The 17,766-nt window shown below is 47.1% G+C and overlaps 1 long non-coding RNA gene across 1 annotated transcript in view; it reads left to right on the top strand.

Moving 5' to 3' along the window:
* Positions 1-4,039: 4,039 nt before the first annotated feature.
* LOC125924680 (uncharacterized) overlaps positions 4,040-17,766 on the top strand; it is a 36,306-nt gene continuing 22,579 nt past the window's right edge. Inside the window, exon 1 of the long non-coding RNA XR_007458517.1 lies at positions 4,040-4,392. This is a non-coding gene — a long non-coding RNA (uncharacterized LOC125924680). The remainder of the gene's footprint in view (positions 4,393-17,766) is intronic.

The following is a 17,766-nucleotide window of genomic DNA, read 5'->3' as shown; positions in this document are numbered from 1 at the left end:
GGAGAAGATGTCTGTCTATGGACCAGGCAGTGGGCTCTCACTAGACATTGAATCTGTTGGCTTCTTGATCTCAGACTTCCCAATCTGCAGACCTATGAGAAGTGAATTTCTGTTATTTATAAGCCATACAATCTCTGGTATTTTTGTGATAGTAGTTCACACGGACTAAGACACAAGAACATCAATGTATTACGTGTTTTACAGAGAATTCCGTCTTTCAAAATACTTGGAGTAATGTACGTGAGATATTCAATCACAAAGAACAGTGTCTTCATTGGTGATATGAACAAATATGTGAAACATCAGTGCTAACAGAACTTTCTGCAATGACTATGGCAATGTTTTTTTTTTTGTCTGTGCCGTCCAGCGGGGCTGTATGTGGCTATTGGACACCTGAGAAGCGGCCAGCATGACTGCAAAACTGAGGTCTTCGTCCAATTCAATTTTAACTCATTTAAATTGAAATGGGCACATGTGGCCAGGCACTATATTATTAAACAGATGACTCACAGGCAAGTTTTTAGAGTAAAAAATATATAGGCTTTGAGGTCGGGTCACATAGACCAGCCTCTAAATCCTTCAAATATTAACTCTGTGACCTTGGGTATGTCACTGACCTTCCTTGGGCCTGAGTTTCTTGTTCAGAAAATGGGGGTTATAATATTTATGCTCAGGGGCATTGTTGCAATTAGAAACGAGGCTTGTAAATTGCCTAGCACAGACCACATATTCGGTAAACGATAGCCGTTACTAGTATTAAATGATGTAGGTCAGTATTCGTGAACGTAATTCGATTGTTTTGATTTCTCCGATCATCAGCATGAACATGTAATAAACTGTGAAATATGCAATAGGTGATAACCCTGAGGCTGTTGCCTCTGGTGGAGTAACCTCTTCCTGTAACAAAGGACGATGTTTTTCTCGTTAGTGATTCTCTTATCTCTGGCTGGCTGTGAGCTGTCCTTTTTCAGTGTGATTGCTTCTGGCAAATCCTAAGGAGCAGTCCTCACTGCTTTTTCCATAACCTCGGAAGAACTATACAGGCTGTTCAGGAAAAAAAGACAAATTGAGCTTGTTCAATCAATAACTTTAATTTTACATATAATTCTAAGTCAATGGAGTCCGATCAGATGGTTTCTAGAGGTTGTTTTTCCCCCCCTGTGGGATGAAGGGCACAAATTCAGAGACCTGATTTACTTTAAATTGATCATTACAAGCTCTCTTGGGAGAAGTCCTAAAACAATACACGTGCCCGTCCCTCCTCCCCCTAATCTGGAGACCTGGCGTTGTTAGGAGCACTCCAAGTGCTCCTAACCATCTGTTTCATGGTTTGAAAATTATTGGTGTATGCCATTTTTCTAGGGTAGGCTCTGGACAGAGGGGAGCCCAGGTTACATGAGAGATTTCTGCGCCACTCTAGGGTAAGGAAATGGCACAGACATCACACGGATCGGCACAAGGATGGGGAGGGACTCTGAATATCGGGCTGAAATTTTCCCTTGGGGAACCATAGCCTGTCCTTTGAACAAGTGTCACTCCGAGCTGGGCCTGGATTCTAGAACTTTCCTTTCCTTTTCCTCCTAGGCTTCCTCGTCATGTTTCTGGAGATGGTTCACCTCCTTGTATTGTCTTTCTGTGGGGCTCAAACCTATGTATGGTATACTATAATTAGTAAGCTCCTGGGACTTCATGCATGAAATTTCACTAGTTATTGACATGGCCAGGTACATATCCATCTGAAGGAAAACCAACGAAAACTCTTTTCCCTTTAGAAACCACTCGTACAATCAGAGGCTCAGAGCAATGCCTTTGGGTCTGTCCCACCCACTCTCTTGCCACCCAACCTCCCACTGTTCACAGTGACCTGTGAGTAATGGTTAAGCGACATACAGATTAGTGTATGGACGCTTGTTAGGGTACCAAGCCAAATATTGTCACATAGTTTTAGAGACAACAAGTTCTGTGGAACAAAAGAATTCCAAGCATAGGCCAATGGCCCACTTCTCCTGAACAATACGCAACACAATAAAATTCCAGCGCGACGACCAATTTCGCCAGCCCCTGGAAGTCTGTAACAGGCCCTAACGTTTTCAATCCAGGAAAGAGGAAATGTCCTACATCAGCAAAATAGGGGATTACGGAGGCACGTTTTACTGGACTGACTGACAAGACAGAAAATTTGCTGGGATGTTCTGGTTCAGACATATTAATATTTTCTCTCCGGTTTTCTAACCACATCTTTTGTTAACTTTTGGTTTTAAGGAGGGCAATGTGAAAATGTTAAATCTGCACTGGGCAACGGTAATACCTTAAATGAGAACCTCAGTCCTATTAAAAGGTAAGACTTAACTACTAAACGACCTTCTTGGAACCTATTTTATTATGAAGGAGCAATTTAGGTGATCGAGAAGCTAGGATTCATTGATTACATTCCTGATCTTCAGAGCCTGGCTCACATGGGAATCTTTTACGGCCTTATGAGTGAGTATTTTGGAAAGAAACCTAACTTCCAAGAAGCTAGAAGGACAATTTATGGGTGCATTTCCTCAGAAATCCAGGGTTTTGACTGGTTTCAGACATGGCTGCCTGGAGGGCCTCATTAATGCCATCACCACTCTTCCTGTCTTCATCGCTCAGGTGGCTTTCTTCTTTTGGCCTTACTCTCTAACAGGCTACCTCTGTCTTACATGGCACTGTCTCAGAAGCTGTCATATCAACTCTGAAAAAGCCCCCCACCCCCCATCTTCCCAGATTAGATCCTCTGTATTTCCCCTCTTCCCTTTGTGCCCAGAGGATGAGAGGTACTCTCATTGGCAAGCTTGGGTCACGTGCCTCTGTGATGGCAGGGAAGGTCTCTCCTGCACAGTGTAAAGGAACAATTCCCTAAAGGAAGAGGTCTGGGCAATGAAGTTCATTTTTTTTTAATAGCTTACCTTGGGAGGAGAGAAGTCAGTTCTAATGTGCTACACAAAATAACTTTATTCTGCCGTTACACGACTTTTGGACACGGGGCGATGTGTGGGCATCACATGGAATGCATTAGCATGGCGAAGGAAAGTTCCAGGTATCATGTCACTCGCTTAAAATGGTTCCCCTGTCAGTAGCCAAAACTTGACGCTGGAAGTCTGAGTTTCATTTATTTGATCGTTTCTGAACTGGAATGATACAAGTCACACAGTTCAAATACAGATGATCTTTCTGAGCAAATGGGATGAACATAATTTTATTTCAAACGCACAAAAGGTATAAGGAAATCTCTGCTAAATATTCTAGAGAAGTAATTATGTTGTGAGTTCGTATCTCATTCAGTCGTTTCGATAAGTAGGGATTTCTTCTACTAGAGTTCCCAATAGCAAACACTAAACTGGAATGTGCTCGGTATTCCTAAAACGACAAAACCCTCAGAAAACCCAACCAAGTGATTAAGCGCATCGAAAGAAAAAGCATTTACAAACCATACATGATGAACATGAATCATCATACACCCTGAAACACTGAGTTAATTTGGAAACATCAGCCGGCCTGCACTCTAGGGGCAGTACATCGTGCTTGCGATTTTTAAAATATTCTTTACTGTTTTCTCCAAACATTTTTTGGAGTCTGAAAAAAAATGCCTTGAGAAATTAAGTCTGCAAACGCTCACAGCAGGCTCCCCAGAGTGTATGCAAGGGAGCCCACGGAAAATGTCAGGCACCGAGATCATCTGGATGGGTTGACTACCAGGTGTGGTTACCGCATTCACAAAAGGGACTCCAGGGTCCCCCCCCCCCCCCCCCCCGCCCCTTGGTCTGATGGGGGGCTTCCCGGGGGCAGCGGAGCCCCTGTGGCTTCTTCCCCCCCTCCCCCCCCCCCCACGGGTGGGAGCGTCGGTGGGGGTGTGGAAGGGGTTTGGAGGTGGGGCCAAGGAGGGAGTGGGGGAAGGGGGCCGGGCTGGAAGTGGGGGTGCGGGAGGGGGCGGGAACGGGGAGGGGGTGAGGAGGGGAGGGGCGGGGCGGGGGCGGGGCGGGGCGCTCTTTAGGGGCGTGCACACTCCACAGGGACACGCGCTCTGGGCCGCGGCAACTCGCTCCAAGTTCCCTCCCTCGCGCTCCGCGAAGCCCGCCTGAGCCCTCCCACTCGGTGCAGACCGAACCATCGCGGCCGCCGCCGGCCGGGCCCTCCACGGCCTTGCGTCCCGGGCCGCCTCGGCTCGCGCGGGCAGCTCCGTATCCGTGGCCCCGCGGAGGCGGCGCGAGGACTCGGCGGCCCCCGCGGCCCGCGCTCGGCCCTCCGGCGGCGCCGGCGGCCCGGACCCCGCGTGTGGCGGGCCCGACCTTCCTACCCGTCGTCCCCGGGAGCTTGGCGCCCGGCCGCGGACCGCACCGCCCGGGGCCGGGGAGCGCGGCCGAGGAGGTAAGGCCGGGCCGGGCAGGGGCTGGGGGTCGGGGCGGGGGGCCGCGCGGCGCCCCGGCTGCGGACAATGCGGGAGGCGCGCGCGGCCGGAACGCAGCCGGGTCCGCCCCCGAGCCTCCGCGCCGCGCCTGGCTGTCCGTCCGGACCGGTCCCGCAGCCGCGCTGGCCCGGACGGACCCCGGCCGGCGGTGTGGGCCGCGAAGGGGGGAGGCGCCCGGCTGCGCGTCCGGGCTGGGCGGGGAGGCCGGGCAGGGGCGCTGCGGAGCCGGGCGGGCTTGCGGGGCGCGAGCGGCGGGCTCCCCGAGCGCGCCTGCTGCCTGCTGCTGGGGGAGCGGGCAGGCGAGGGACCGCGTCTCCTCGCGGGGTCTGCAGCCTCCGGGGCTGAATACTTGTTGGGGTGGGGGTGGGGGGGCGGGGGGGGTGTGTCTGGATCTCCTGATCGCCGGCTGGGCAATTCTGGCAAGAAATGCAGATTCAGAGGCTCTGAAAGTTTGTATTTGGTTGCCCCCTCCGGCTCCGCCCGTGCCTCCCTCGTCTCCACTTTCTTTGAAAGCACACAGATTCGAGAGGGAATGAAAGTATCCTTGGCTCACTCGTGCCCCCGTCACCCAGCGGAGCTCATAACTTCGCAGCACCGCGCGTTGCAGGCTGTGGGGAGGCGCCGGTGCCCGCTGCCCAGCCTGGTGCCCGCCGATTGTTGTCGGAGCAGGAGCAGCGTGGTGGAAATGGCAGTGACAGTGGTGCCTCTGCGCAGGCTTGCGGGGAGGGTGGCAGGGGTGACTTTGCCGTGTGCTTCAGTTACTCGGGGAAAGTGGAAGGAAAACACCTGGTGCCCGGCTTCTTAACCCTTTCAAGTTGTGACTCGTTTCGTGAGCCGCAGAAATGGACGGGCTTTCTTCGCTGCCTGAGATCCGGGCAAACTGGGTTTCCCCCCCCCCACCGCGGCCATGCCCTGTGCAAAATCTGGCACACATCTGTGACAACATTGCATGGCTGGCATTGTAAGGACTGCAAACTGGTCTGTTTTTGAGAAGGGCAATGTGGTAGTAGACTAAGCGTTTTTGCAATATCAATAATATGACTTTGCTTTTCCCCATTTCCCTTGTTGGTGTCGAAGATACCTATTCAGCCTTTCCCTCCGCACCCCCCCCCCCCCCCCCCCCCCCCCCCCGCCCCAATTCACACTTAGAGTCATTCTATGGAAAATACCTGTACTAACTTGTATATATTTTGTGACATCACAACCCCTGGTCATTCAGATGAGCTATTTATTAATAAGCATAATTATTTTAACCTAAGGGCGAGGTGATGATAAGCCAGAATTCTTTGTCCATCCCCACTGATTTATCCTACGATATTTCTGGTGCTAGTATGGATCTTACAACAGTAAAGTCACTAATTGAACAGGGAGGTGGCCGTGCTTTGTCAACCTGATCATCGGTAAAGCGCTTTGAGCAGTGCCCGAAACCCAGTGCTAGGTGAGTAGCACCCTACTTTTCTTTTTTTAATTTTTGTTATCAGTCCCTGTGTTTTTCTGTACAGTTGTTTTTGTTTTTAAAATGGAAGAATTTCTAAGTCATGGTCTATTTTAAGTATTGGTTTAATTTTAGATCAGAATTGAGATTGGGTTGTTGTTTTGTTATGACTGACGATCTGTTGCGTGTTTTCTTCTGCACAATAAGGAGATCTGTACGGGCCAGCACATAGTCCTGAACAGTCCTATCCAGGTACATTTCATAATAAGGAGACTTAATTATCCTTAAGGGCCTAATTGAGGAGAAGCCTGGCCATTGGGAGAAACCCAGTCTGGACCCCATTCTGAACCCCCTCATTCTCTAGGTTGACAATAATACTTCCATTTGTACTTGAAAGAAGCATATTGGCACAACGGTTAGGTAACTCCCGCTGGGTCAAAAGGGAATAAAATACAAATGTGTGCCCCGTATATACATCAACCAGATCCTGTAATTCTTACTTGTACTTTAAATCTCTAGAGCAGCCTAATTAGCTAACATAAGAAAAATTAAAACGACTTACTTGCCGATTACGTTTGCTACCTAGATATTTTAAAAGATTGTCGGAAGTGTACATTCATTGTGAGGTTTTCTCCCCCTGCCCCCAGCCCTTTTAACTTTGAAATGATATCTCTCTCTTTCCCAAACAGTTTACTTAGCTAAGCAAAGGCATGGCATTAACTCTTGGGGCCCTGCCATACCATAGCTGCTGTAGACACAGTGTGGCAGGTAGGTGGAGCTGTGGATAATGCTGGTATAGACGAGGCACATTTGTGGTCCAGGAGAATGGGACGGATTAATTTAGTAATCCCATTGTTTGCCCTCTCCCCAAAATATACTCCCGCCACACCGATCCTGTCTAACAGCCTCCTTAGGAATAAACTCTGCAAAAGTCTGTCCTTTGTATGTCCAACTTTTTTAGACTGTTTACTTGGCCACACTTTTCTCTCTGAAAAGCCACAGTATTCAGGTGTTACGACGAACGGTGCTTGTAAAAATCTTATTTGATCGACCGTACTCTTTACTCTCATTTTTTTCCGTGATAGGATAAGGTTGATTGTTCTGAGCCCAGAGGATCTCCAAGTAACCTGGACTTAAAAAAAATGTTTGTTAATTTTTAATTTTAGAGCAGGGGAGGGGCAGAGAGAGAGGGGGAGAGAATCTCAAGCAGGCTCCCTGACAAGGGGTTCCATCTCACGACTGTGAGATCATGACCTGAGCTGAAATCAGGAGTCTCACGCCTTAACCCTCTGACCACCCTGACACCCTATAACCTGGACCTTTTTTCAATACTTAACTTTTAAGAGAGAGAAACAAATGATAAGAAACCCAGTTACGTCATGACTTGATTTAAGAAAACAGCTTCTCAGGGCGCCTGGGTGGCTCAGTCGGTTAAGCATCCGATTCTTGCTTTTGGCTCAGGTCACGATCCCACGGTTCATGAGTTCAAGCCCCGCACCGGGCTCAGTGCTGATGGTGCAGAGCCTGCCTGGGATTCTGCCTCCTTCTCTCTCTATCTCTGCCCCTCCCTATCTCTCTCTCTCTCAAAAATGAATAAACAAACATTAAAAAAAAATAGAGAGAGAACAACTTCTCGTTTATTCTCGTTTTTACCAGTTTTCTGACTCCCGGTATGATGCAATGAGAATTGATATGCAGGACGAAGGATCTGAAGCTCTGCAAAGCCATGACTCATCCGAGAAAAAATATATCCATTCTATTTAGTACAGCACCAAGGGTAGCAAGTGAATAAGAGGACTCAGAAGAAGAAGGCTTTCTGGACTGTAATCTGAGTTGTCTCTGTGGGCCGGCTCGGGGACCAGCCTCGTTCTGGGCAGTTGACAGCATGTTCTCTTTCTTCCAAGGCAGGATAGTTGTTATCTCCTTTCTGCTGGTGACGCAAAGTGACTGAGTGAATCTCAGTGGTTTTACCCCTGGGCCGTGTGTGCCCCGGAGCCCCTGAATCTTTCCACCACACCGAGGGGGATAACCTCTGTCTTGGAGGCGCTCCCCTACGTTCTTTTTGGGTCTGATACCAACAGATCTCTTCTTCGTAACCAAGTGACATGCTTTGAAGTTCTTGAGCGGTGCTTAGTCATTAAGGGGTACGAGGCAGGAGACCTTAAGCTAATTTTAGTGTTTAGAGGCCACCTCTTAAGATTTTGCAATACTTTATTAAAGCCTCCTTATTTTAAGAGGGTTGAGGAGAAGGACGGCAGGTTTGACTTTCTTGAACTATGTAAAGGCGGGTGCACATGGCCTAGAGGGTGAAGGTAGCGTTAGGACTGTTTCTGGCTTTCTGGCTCAGGGGATCTGGTGAAAGTCTTAGCCTCCTTGAACCCCCACTGACTTTCTTTCCCTTGGGTTAAAGGACCTGTCTTTCATTTTGATCACTTAAAAACATCAAATAATCAAATACGTTATGGTGATGAATGAAACGTTGGATGAACACTTCTTTCAGTGGGCTCATTTTTTTCAACCTGACATTTTAGCCAGAGCCTAATTTCGTGTTTCTCGCAGCCACTAAAATTGACATTGTTATAGAAATGCAAAGAAGTCGTCTGGGGGAATTGTTCAGAACAGAACACAAATTCTGCCCAAAATGTTTACCAAAGAAACTAAAGGTAGCGTTGATTCTGAGGTTTGGATGGATACGTTACAGGATCGTCCGGCCCGGAAGATTGGGGAGAAAGTGGTAAGAAATACAATTTTTCTTTGTGTGTGTGTGTCATCATCCACGCAGGTAACTGCAGATAATTAAGGTATGGGCAAAGCTTCAGAATTTCTGCAGAATACATTTTCCTCCTGTTTTTAAGCCTGGGTTTGTTTCTAGATGATCTTTTGTAACGCAACATGAATGACCTTACGTCGTATATCTTCCTTTTCTGACATGTTAGATTTCCTCCTTCTTGTGAGAAAGGACGAATGTAATGTTTACGTTTTTAGCATTGAGTCTCATAAAGAGAATTACAGAAGACCACAGCATTCAAAGACATAAGACTCATTTCTTCGTTTTGTTTTGTTTTGGAAACTTTAGTAGTTAGTAGATGAAACAAATTGCTTCCTCTTTCCAGTGTATGTTAGTGATAAAAATAGTGACCATGTGGATGATTTAAACAATTTTAAACTGGAACTGGAGCTAAAGCTGGGGTTTAAAATTGTAAACACTTTAGAGGGAAGTTCAAAGGTGAATACTGAGCAAAAGGAAACAATATGTCACTTGGCCGACAGGTTTTCTAGAAGAATTATAAGAATTCTGTGGTATGTTTTATATATACATCCGAGCAAAATCAATGGGTTTTGAAATTATCCAGTCTAGATAAAGCTTTTAAAGATACAATTTAGAAACATATGGGAAATTTCTGAGTGGTTATCTGGGAAGGCAAAGCATTTGCTCCTCATAAGCCCCACTGGAAGTTTCTTTCTTTCTTTGTTCTTTCTCTCTCTCTCTCTTTTTTTTTTTTTTTTTTTTTTGACTTTTCAGGAAGAATCACAGATACACTTCAAAATGATCATTGTCAGCATTTTTTTTTGTCCCATTGGCTGGAACTTAATGAAAAGGAAGTAACTATGAGGGGCGCTTGGGTGGCTTAGTCAGTTAAGTGTCCCACTCTTGATTTCGGCTTAGGTCATAATCTCACAGTTTGTGAATTGGAGCCCTGCATTGGGCTCTGTGGTGACAGTGGGGATCTTGCCTGGGATCCTCTCTCTGCCCCCTCCCTCAAAATAAATAAATAAACTTAAAAAAAAATAAAAAGTAACTATACACATAAATGTAGCTTAGTAATGTCTTCTATTATGGTTATTATGTTAAATGGGTATTTATAGAGGATCCTTTGTGCACCTGCCTGGGTACTGGGGATAAGCAGTGTCCAAGGAAGACAAGGTTCCTACCTCTTTTAGGCTTTATGGCATAAGTGGAAGCAAAAGATAATAAGATAAACAAACAAATAATGACAGTAACCATCTGAACTGGGCTGGGTGGTCTTGGAGGGCTCCAAGAAGGATGTTTGAGCTGAGCCTTAAGTGAAAAAAAAGGAGGGGGGGGCAACCTCTGGAAGGTCCCTGGGTAGAGAGGGTGGCTTGTGCAAAGGCCCTGAGGCAGACAGAACCTGCATTTGTGAAGAACGGGAACTTGCAGCAGAGGGACCAGGTCAGCAGGGCCTTGAAGGCCATGGAGGGGAGAGTTTCTGTTTATTCTAAAGTCGTGGGTGCTGCTGGAGGGTGGGACGCAAGGAGGACCGGGCTCCGGCAGCTCATGTGGCCCACCTTTTGGAGAATGGACTGTCGGGAAAGAGCGGAAATGGGGAGTCAATGAGAAAGCTGTTGTGGTGACCAGCCAGTTGGGCTGGAAGGAAAGAAAGGCGATGAGGGGTGGGGAACCTGATATTGGCACCATTTTGAATGTCTCCTAACCTAACCCACTGTTGATCTTAAGATGCATCGTTATCGTATGGCACGCTAAGAAGAGAAAACATACTACCAGTTAAACTGTGACGCACCACCCGCTGTGATATGAATCCTCATTTCAGGTATTAAAATGGGAAAACAGATGTGTCTTAGAATCGGTGAAATAGGGTACATTCTGGAGCTCACGCTGAGAGGGCCTTGCTGCTTTCTGTTTTATTTCTATTTGCCTATCAGTGATACAAACCAAATCCTGTTATTTGGAAGGACCTGGGCCGGGGTGGGGGGGGGGGTCATATATAGTGGAATCCCCTACCTCAGGATTGGAAGCTAGGCAATTGCATCCGGTGGAAGCAGTCTTTCTGATACTTTAAAAACGTGTAGAGAAGGCATTCACAGATTCTTTTGCCCCCAGATGCACAACAGACTGTTAGTGTCAGAGATAAAGGAAATTGGGACGGCCCGGATTCGTCAGATTCAAGGGGAGTTGCAGACGCTGTGTGCACATTCAGAACGGGGTGGCAGAGCCCTTGGGAATTACAAGCTTTATTTCTGTTACGCTGGGAGCAAGGCAGGGTGAGGGCAGGGTGAGGGCTCAGTCAGGGCCATGCGGATTCCAGGCCAAACACTTAGCTGTAAGCCAGCAAGTAGTGGAGCCCATGACCGACAGACTGAGACGAGGTTTTATAGTTGAGTTTTTCTGGGTGCGGAGATCGGCTCTGTGTGAACTTGAGCGAGTTGTGGAGGCTTCTGGAACCTCAGTTTCCTGATCTGTAAAACGGGGATGACGTATAGCATCGGATTGCCGTGAGGGTTAAGTAAGATGATGCTGCCCAATGCCTGGTGCTCCACAGAGATGAGTTGCTGTTACGTGTTACTGTCTCGTAGATTTTGTGCCTTTTTCCATCTGTCTCTTTTTTAAATGTTTATTTATTTGAGAGAGAGAAAGAGAACGTGGGGCAGGGGGGAGAAAGAGAGAGAGAGAGAGAGAGAGAGAGAGAGAATCCCAAGCAGGCTTCACTCCATCAGTGCAAAGCCGGGGCGGGAGGGGGCGGGTGTCAGACTCATGAACCATCGAGATCTTGACCTGAGCCAAAATCAAGAGTCAGACGCCGAACCGACTGAGCCACCCAGGCGCCCCCGTCCATCACTCTTGTATGTTCTCATCACACGGGTCACAGGACGAGAGTCACGTTTTCAGAGATTCACCCTGACCGCTGAAGCTGAGGTCGCCCCTTCTCTGACCACCCTTCTTTCCCTCTTTCCCATCGTCCTGCCGCATTTTCTGCACAGCCCTCATGCCTCGCTGAAATTGTGGGATTTGTTTACATATTGAAAATACAGTTTCCAGGGTGAGAGGGATGCTGTCACGGAAGCTGCTGAATCCACGTGGCCGGAAACTGTGCCAAACACCTGGCAGGCTTTCCGACCGGGGTGCGAGGTGAGGAGGTCCTTGCCTGTGGGACCTCGAAGGCCCTAAAGTCTGAGATGCCAGCTTTCAGGCACCTAGTCCCTCTGTAAAAACCACAAGAGCAGACACGATAGAGAAATGCACCCGCCGTAAAAACGCAACCAGTGCTTGGGAAACAGTGCTGGCCATTCCAGAAGCCGGCCCTGACGTTGTGGCCACAGCCGTCCGCCTCATAGACCTGCCCGGTCAGCTGTGTGGACTGTGGGCTATCTCCCCTGCTTCTGAGTTATATTCAGTTACTTGTGATGCCCCATCTCATCACCATGACTTTGGTTGGGGCATTTTCATGTTGTGTGTATTTTGCAAAAGGAAATTATTTGTATATTCTTTTCCAGGCTTTTTATCTTTCACGGTACTTGCTTGTTGATTGCAGTCTTTGGGTGGAGTTTAGTGACTAATATCAAAGGACGGATTTTCAAATCTCAGTGCAGACACTCCACAGTCGTGGACGTGTGTGCATGTTTATTCACATACACGTACAAGCTCTTTCTTCCCTGGCTACCAGGGGGTCAGCGCTTCCACAGTGGGTCAGAAACAGACCGTTGGAAACTAGGAACTCAGACGTGCTGAGAAATACCAGTGAATCCTGACAACGCTTCTGTGTCTTGACTACGCGGTCAGAACAAGGTGAAATGGGAAAGCTCATTGTCCTCTTGACTGTGAGTTGGGGATTTAAAAAATCCTTTTAATCTGTCCCCTGGCCCGTGCTCATTCCAGTGCTCATTCATTGGAATGTTGTGATTTTTCAGAATCAGATGTTATTCTTCCCAATAAATTTTGTTCTTGTGTAGTGACCATGAGAGGAGAAGAGAGATCTTTGTGTCGGTTCTGAATATGGCCGCTCCTGGGTGCGATTCCTCGCTTTTGCGGGCTTTGGTCCAACCTGCAGCGCGGATCGGGTGTGTGACCACGTAAACCTTCTCCTAGTGCTTTGGTCAGCGTGGCCACCATCTTTGAAGGGATCAGCTAACTGTCTAGCGGCTCAGTTATTTAATTTCGTGGAGATTTTATTCTATCTGACTCCTGTTAGCGGATTGAAATGTATAGCTCTTGTAGGGGGAAGAGTTTTCCAACCATACCCATCTGCATCTCGTGGATCTCGTGGTAAGTTGAAATACATATCAACGTGTGTTGTTTGGAAATTGGTTTTACGTGAATATTCCACCGAAGTGATAGGAGTTCATGTGAGGCATTGAACGCGAGGCATTCAGCTGTTGAAAAGCTCTCTCTGCCCTTCGGACCTTTCCCAAAAGGTGTTTAGGTACCGCGAGTTAGCGATCGAGAGACGGCATCACCGAGACCTTGTAAGGTCAGGACACCAAGACGTGATGAGACGTGTTTATACATTTGGTGTCCGAAATACTTGAATATCTTCATTTTAATTTGGACCTTGTATTTTACCAGATTCATACAGACCTTGTGTTAGTCAGGATCCTCCTGAGAAACAGAATCGATAGGTTGCTGTCTCTGCCTCTATCCCTATCTCCGTCTCTTTTTAAGGGAGATTTATTATAAGGAAGTGGCTCGTGCGAGTATGGAGGCTGGGAAGTCCCAGATCTGTCACCTGGAGCCTGGAGACCCAGGGGAGCCCATGGTGTAAGTTCCAGTGTGAGGGGAGGGCAAGACGATGTCTCAGCTCACAGAGTCTGGCAGCGATCAGATTGTCCCTTCTCCCCTTTTGTGGTATTCAAGCCTTCCACAGACTAGATGAGGCCCACCCGCGTCGGGGGGTGGGGCGGGGAGGGCAGTCTGCTTCACTCAGTGGACAGGGTCAAGTGTTAATCTCACCCAGGAACATCCTTCCAAGCACACTCTTGCGTAACCAAGTATCTGGGCACCTGGTGGCCCAGTCAGGTTGATGGGTACACTTCTTTAGTCCTCATGCCAGGCCACTGCCTGTTGCAGGAGAATGGAAGTGACCTCAGTGCTGCTTTTGACCTTGTCCGTCCTCTGAAGTGTCTGGGTGCCCGTGCTGAAATTGTCCGTGTGCTTTGCAAACGGCGTCCCGTGTACCCCAGCGATGCCTACGTGACATGGGGGACGCACCATCAATGAAGCAAAGGTTCATCTTTTTATTTTAGGAGAAAAAGAAAGCTTAGCAAACGTTCATCTTTTTATTTTATTTTATTTTTATTTTTATTTTTATTTTAGCTGCATCACGTTTTCTTTTTTCCATCACTTTTCAGCCCCTCTATCCGGTCTTGGAACAGAAAGTCATATAAAGGGAATATGATGTCAGCAGGCATTTTTTCCCCTTGCATTTTGTTAAGTAAAGAAGCAAAACTCCTGTAAGAAACTCCCCTCTCCCAATAAAAGGGTAAATTCCTCAAACCTGACATAGCAAACATACTCGCAAGCAAGACAACTTTTGTCTGTGCTCATAGATTTTCAATCGATTAGTCGATGCTTTGTGGTCTAATGAAATGACAACGTAGGAATCATGAAAAGCTTGTCTTCGGAAAGGGGTGAATTCTTTCCCCTGCATCTGAGCTGACGCTGACATCAGGAATGTGCCCCGTGAGGGAGAGAGGCCTTCAGATGGATGGTTCTTGCCAGCTCATGCGTAGCATCTTAATACTGAAGTTAGGACCCTGGTCCCCTTTGACATCCTCTCTGTCCCTGAGTCTGAAATATCTCTCCTGCTTGCCCGTCTTGGCATTCTTTTCTTTTTTAAGTGTATTTATTTTGAGAGAAGGAGAAAGAGAGCATGGGCAAGTGGGGGAGGGGCAGAGAGAGAGAGGGAGAGAGAGAATCCCAAGCAGGCTCCACACTGTCAGCATGGGCTCATCCCATGACCTTGAGATCATGACCTGAGCCGGGTCAGAGAGTAGGATGCTTAAGTGACTGAGCCCCCTGCCTGTCTGCATTCTCGGTGCATCTTCCACCTTAGTCCATTCCTTGGCCATCTTCTCCTTTCTGTTTCATGGCCCTGCCCTGAACCTTCTTCCCTTTCCTGCCTCTCTTGTACCATCTCCAAAATTAGCCGAGGTATCCGTCTGTCACCTTGTTCACCTGCTCCAAGCCCGGACCGCATGCTCAAAACAAAGTCTTATTAACGTGCCATTCCTGTTCTTCCCAGCGTGGCTCCCGTGTGCCTCTGGCATCTCTCTGCATTGCACCTGCTGTTTCTTCTGCCTCCGGCGCCCGTTCCCCTCCGCTCTGCTTCATGCAATCCTGGCCACCCAAAAAGGCTTCTGTCATGTCTCCTCTTTAATTATTTTCCCTGACCACATATGGTCTGAATGAAAAAGGGCAGAAGAAACAATCATGTTTTTTATGATGTTTAAATAACTTGAATGCAAGGGCATAAAGGTAGATCTCTGCCTGATGACTTATTCTTGTGAATATCTGCTTCAGCCTTAAGCTACCTGAGTGGTTTTGCATCTCAAGATTGAGGTGAATGACTTCTCAGATGCCGAAGGAGTTGGCGGCTGAAATCAAGGCATTACTCTTGGTAATAATCCCGAGAGATCACGGAGAAGACGAGAGGTGCCAGAATCGAGATAAATGCCCTGGTTTTTCAGAAAGTGACAAGAGATTCCAGACCCACACTGTCCAATATGGTGGCCACCCATGACTCCTGAGCACTGGCTGTGTGGCTAGCATGACTTCAGATATCCTGCAGGTGTGATATGTCAGATTTTGCAGATTTCGTTTGAAAACAGAATGCAAAATCACTCATTAATATTTTTCATATTACAAGTGAAAATGATATTTTGGATTGGTTGAGTTGAATAAAATATGCTGTCAAAATTCATTTCATCTTCTTCTTTTTAATTTTTAATATACCTACCAAGAGGATTTGAAATGACATATATGGCTCACATCTGTGGCTTGCATTATATTTCCATGGGAGGATGCCGTTCTAGACTCTACAATTCAATTATTTTACTCCCTATCCTTGGCAGTGTTCTAAAACATAGTGTTAAGCAGATGGTTGTGTACTTGCAGGGAAGGGAATAGTCATAACTGAAAGCAAGAATCGTTTCACGAAGAACAAATCATGCCAAGCTAACCTCATTTTTTTTTCATAAGGTTACTAGCCTAGAAGATCGGAATGATTCTGTAGATTTCTATCTGGCTTTCTGTAAAAACATTTGAAACATCTCCGCTGATCAGCTCGAGAGCAACGTGGAGCCCATAGAATTGTGGTTGATTGCGTGGCTGTGTCTGTAGCTGGTTGAACTCGGTTCTCAGAATATCTTGTGTTGATTGTGGTGACAGGAACAGGTGGGGAGGCTCTCAGGCTTCCCGTAGAGCCTGTTCCATTTGGGTGACACGAGGGAACAGAAACGAAGGTCGTCTGTGAAGAGGTCAAGTTTGACCAGGTCTGAAAGGAGGCATGCCACACCAGCCACGTTCTGCCGAATGGTCTGGATCCCATTCAGCGAACACATTTATTGAGTTTATATGTGCTCACGGCGCTCCGTTGGGTGCTGAGAATAAAAATTAATAATACATCGTCCCTAACCTCAAAATTTCCTCTGGCAAGAAAGAAAACCTCCAATAAAGTCGCACACTCGCTGGTAACGCATCGGTAGAGGCGTGTGTGTGCAGGCACCTCACCTCTGCGGCCCCAGAGAATGGCGTAGTATTAATTGGTCTGAAACTAAAATCGTTATCCTTAATGCCTCATATCTAACATATATGGCACCTTCATTTATGAGAGGGTTTTTTTCCCTAATTGGTTTTATTTATATTCTTCCAGCTTTACTGAATTACCATTGACAAAGAAAAATCATACGTAGGATATACAGCGTGAAGTTTTGGCGTATGTATGCATTATGACATGGTGGCCACAGTTAAGCTAAGTAACACATCCACTACCTCACGGAGTTACCTTGTGTGTGTGTGTGTGTGTGTGTGTGTGTGTTCGCACGCGCACGTGTGTGTGGCGAGAACATTTAAGATCTACCCTCTTAGCAAATTTCAAGTAGACATCCGGGTTCACCGGGCCCATGTACTAGAGTGGGTCCTTCAAAACTGTTACTTCTCAAAGAACATTCTGGCTTTGCTCCCTAGGGACAGAAGCGCGTAATCTGCCTTCTGGCCGGGCTTTTGGGACTTCCGTTGAAAATTATGAACCGACTGAGCTCTTAACAATCCAAGAGGCTTATTTGTTGGGGAAGATTCTTTCACGGGTTTACAGAGCCCCTCCACTGCTTTGGTTTTGTCAACTTTGACCTTCCACGTAGGTGGTGCTAGGCAGCATTTGGGTGGCCAGGAGTTATCTTGGATCCTTTTAGAATCATCTTCCTGACAGCGTGGCCCTCTTGTCCCTCCTGCCCTCTGTTTGGGTTGAAGACTGTTCCAGAGGTGGCCATGACATCTCCCTCTGTATTTTGGTGGAGACGTCAGTAAGTACCTCTTGCACTGTTATCAGCCGGGGTGTTCTACACTTTACACACTTGAAAATGCGTCAGAAACACGTGAGGCAAATAATTTGATCAGAAACAATAAACTTGAAGCAAAATTTAAGCTCACCTATAGCGGCTTAGTAGGAAACTATGCGTAGTGTTTCTCTGTCTTGACCGGTTTCTGTGCTTTAATTTTCTCTAGGTTCTTAAACTACCTGGTTCCCTCTGATGACAATTTTTCTTAAAGGTATCTCACATCTTTCGTGAAAGAGGGCAGGGTTCACGGCAAAACCAGAGGAGTTCTTAATGTGATTTTTGGTCTATAAGTTGGTTGTTGAAAATCCTTTGTATTCGGAAGGTAGGAGTTACCTATGTGACCTTGTTGAAACTTGCATACTAAATATTTACATTGGGGCGGTCAGGTGTTTAATTCTTTATCTTTTGTGGGTGTGAAAAATATTTAGAGGTCATTTCTTTTTTCCCATCCCCAATTACAAGTTTTATGGAGTCCTGTGGCAGAAAATTTCTTCCAACTTAATTGCCTCTTGGGTAGAACATCTCAAAGGGGGGTTTGGCGATGTCTCTGGGCCACGAGCAGGGCATTCTCTGGGAGGGTGTGGTGACC

The sequence above is a fragment of the Panthera uncia genome, chromosome F2 (genome assembly GCF_023721935.1).
Source record: "Panthera uncia isolate 11264 chromosome F2, Puncia_PCG_1.0, whole genome shotgun sequence".
In the NCBI taxonomy this organism is placed as follows: domain Eukaryota; kingdom Metazoa; phylum Chordata; class Mammalia; order Carnivora; family Felidae; genus Panthera; species Panthera uncia.
The sequence above is the reverse complement of the archived record's forward strand: the minus strand, read 5'-3'. Positions and strand labels throughout refer to the sequence as shown.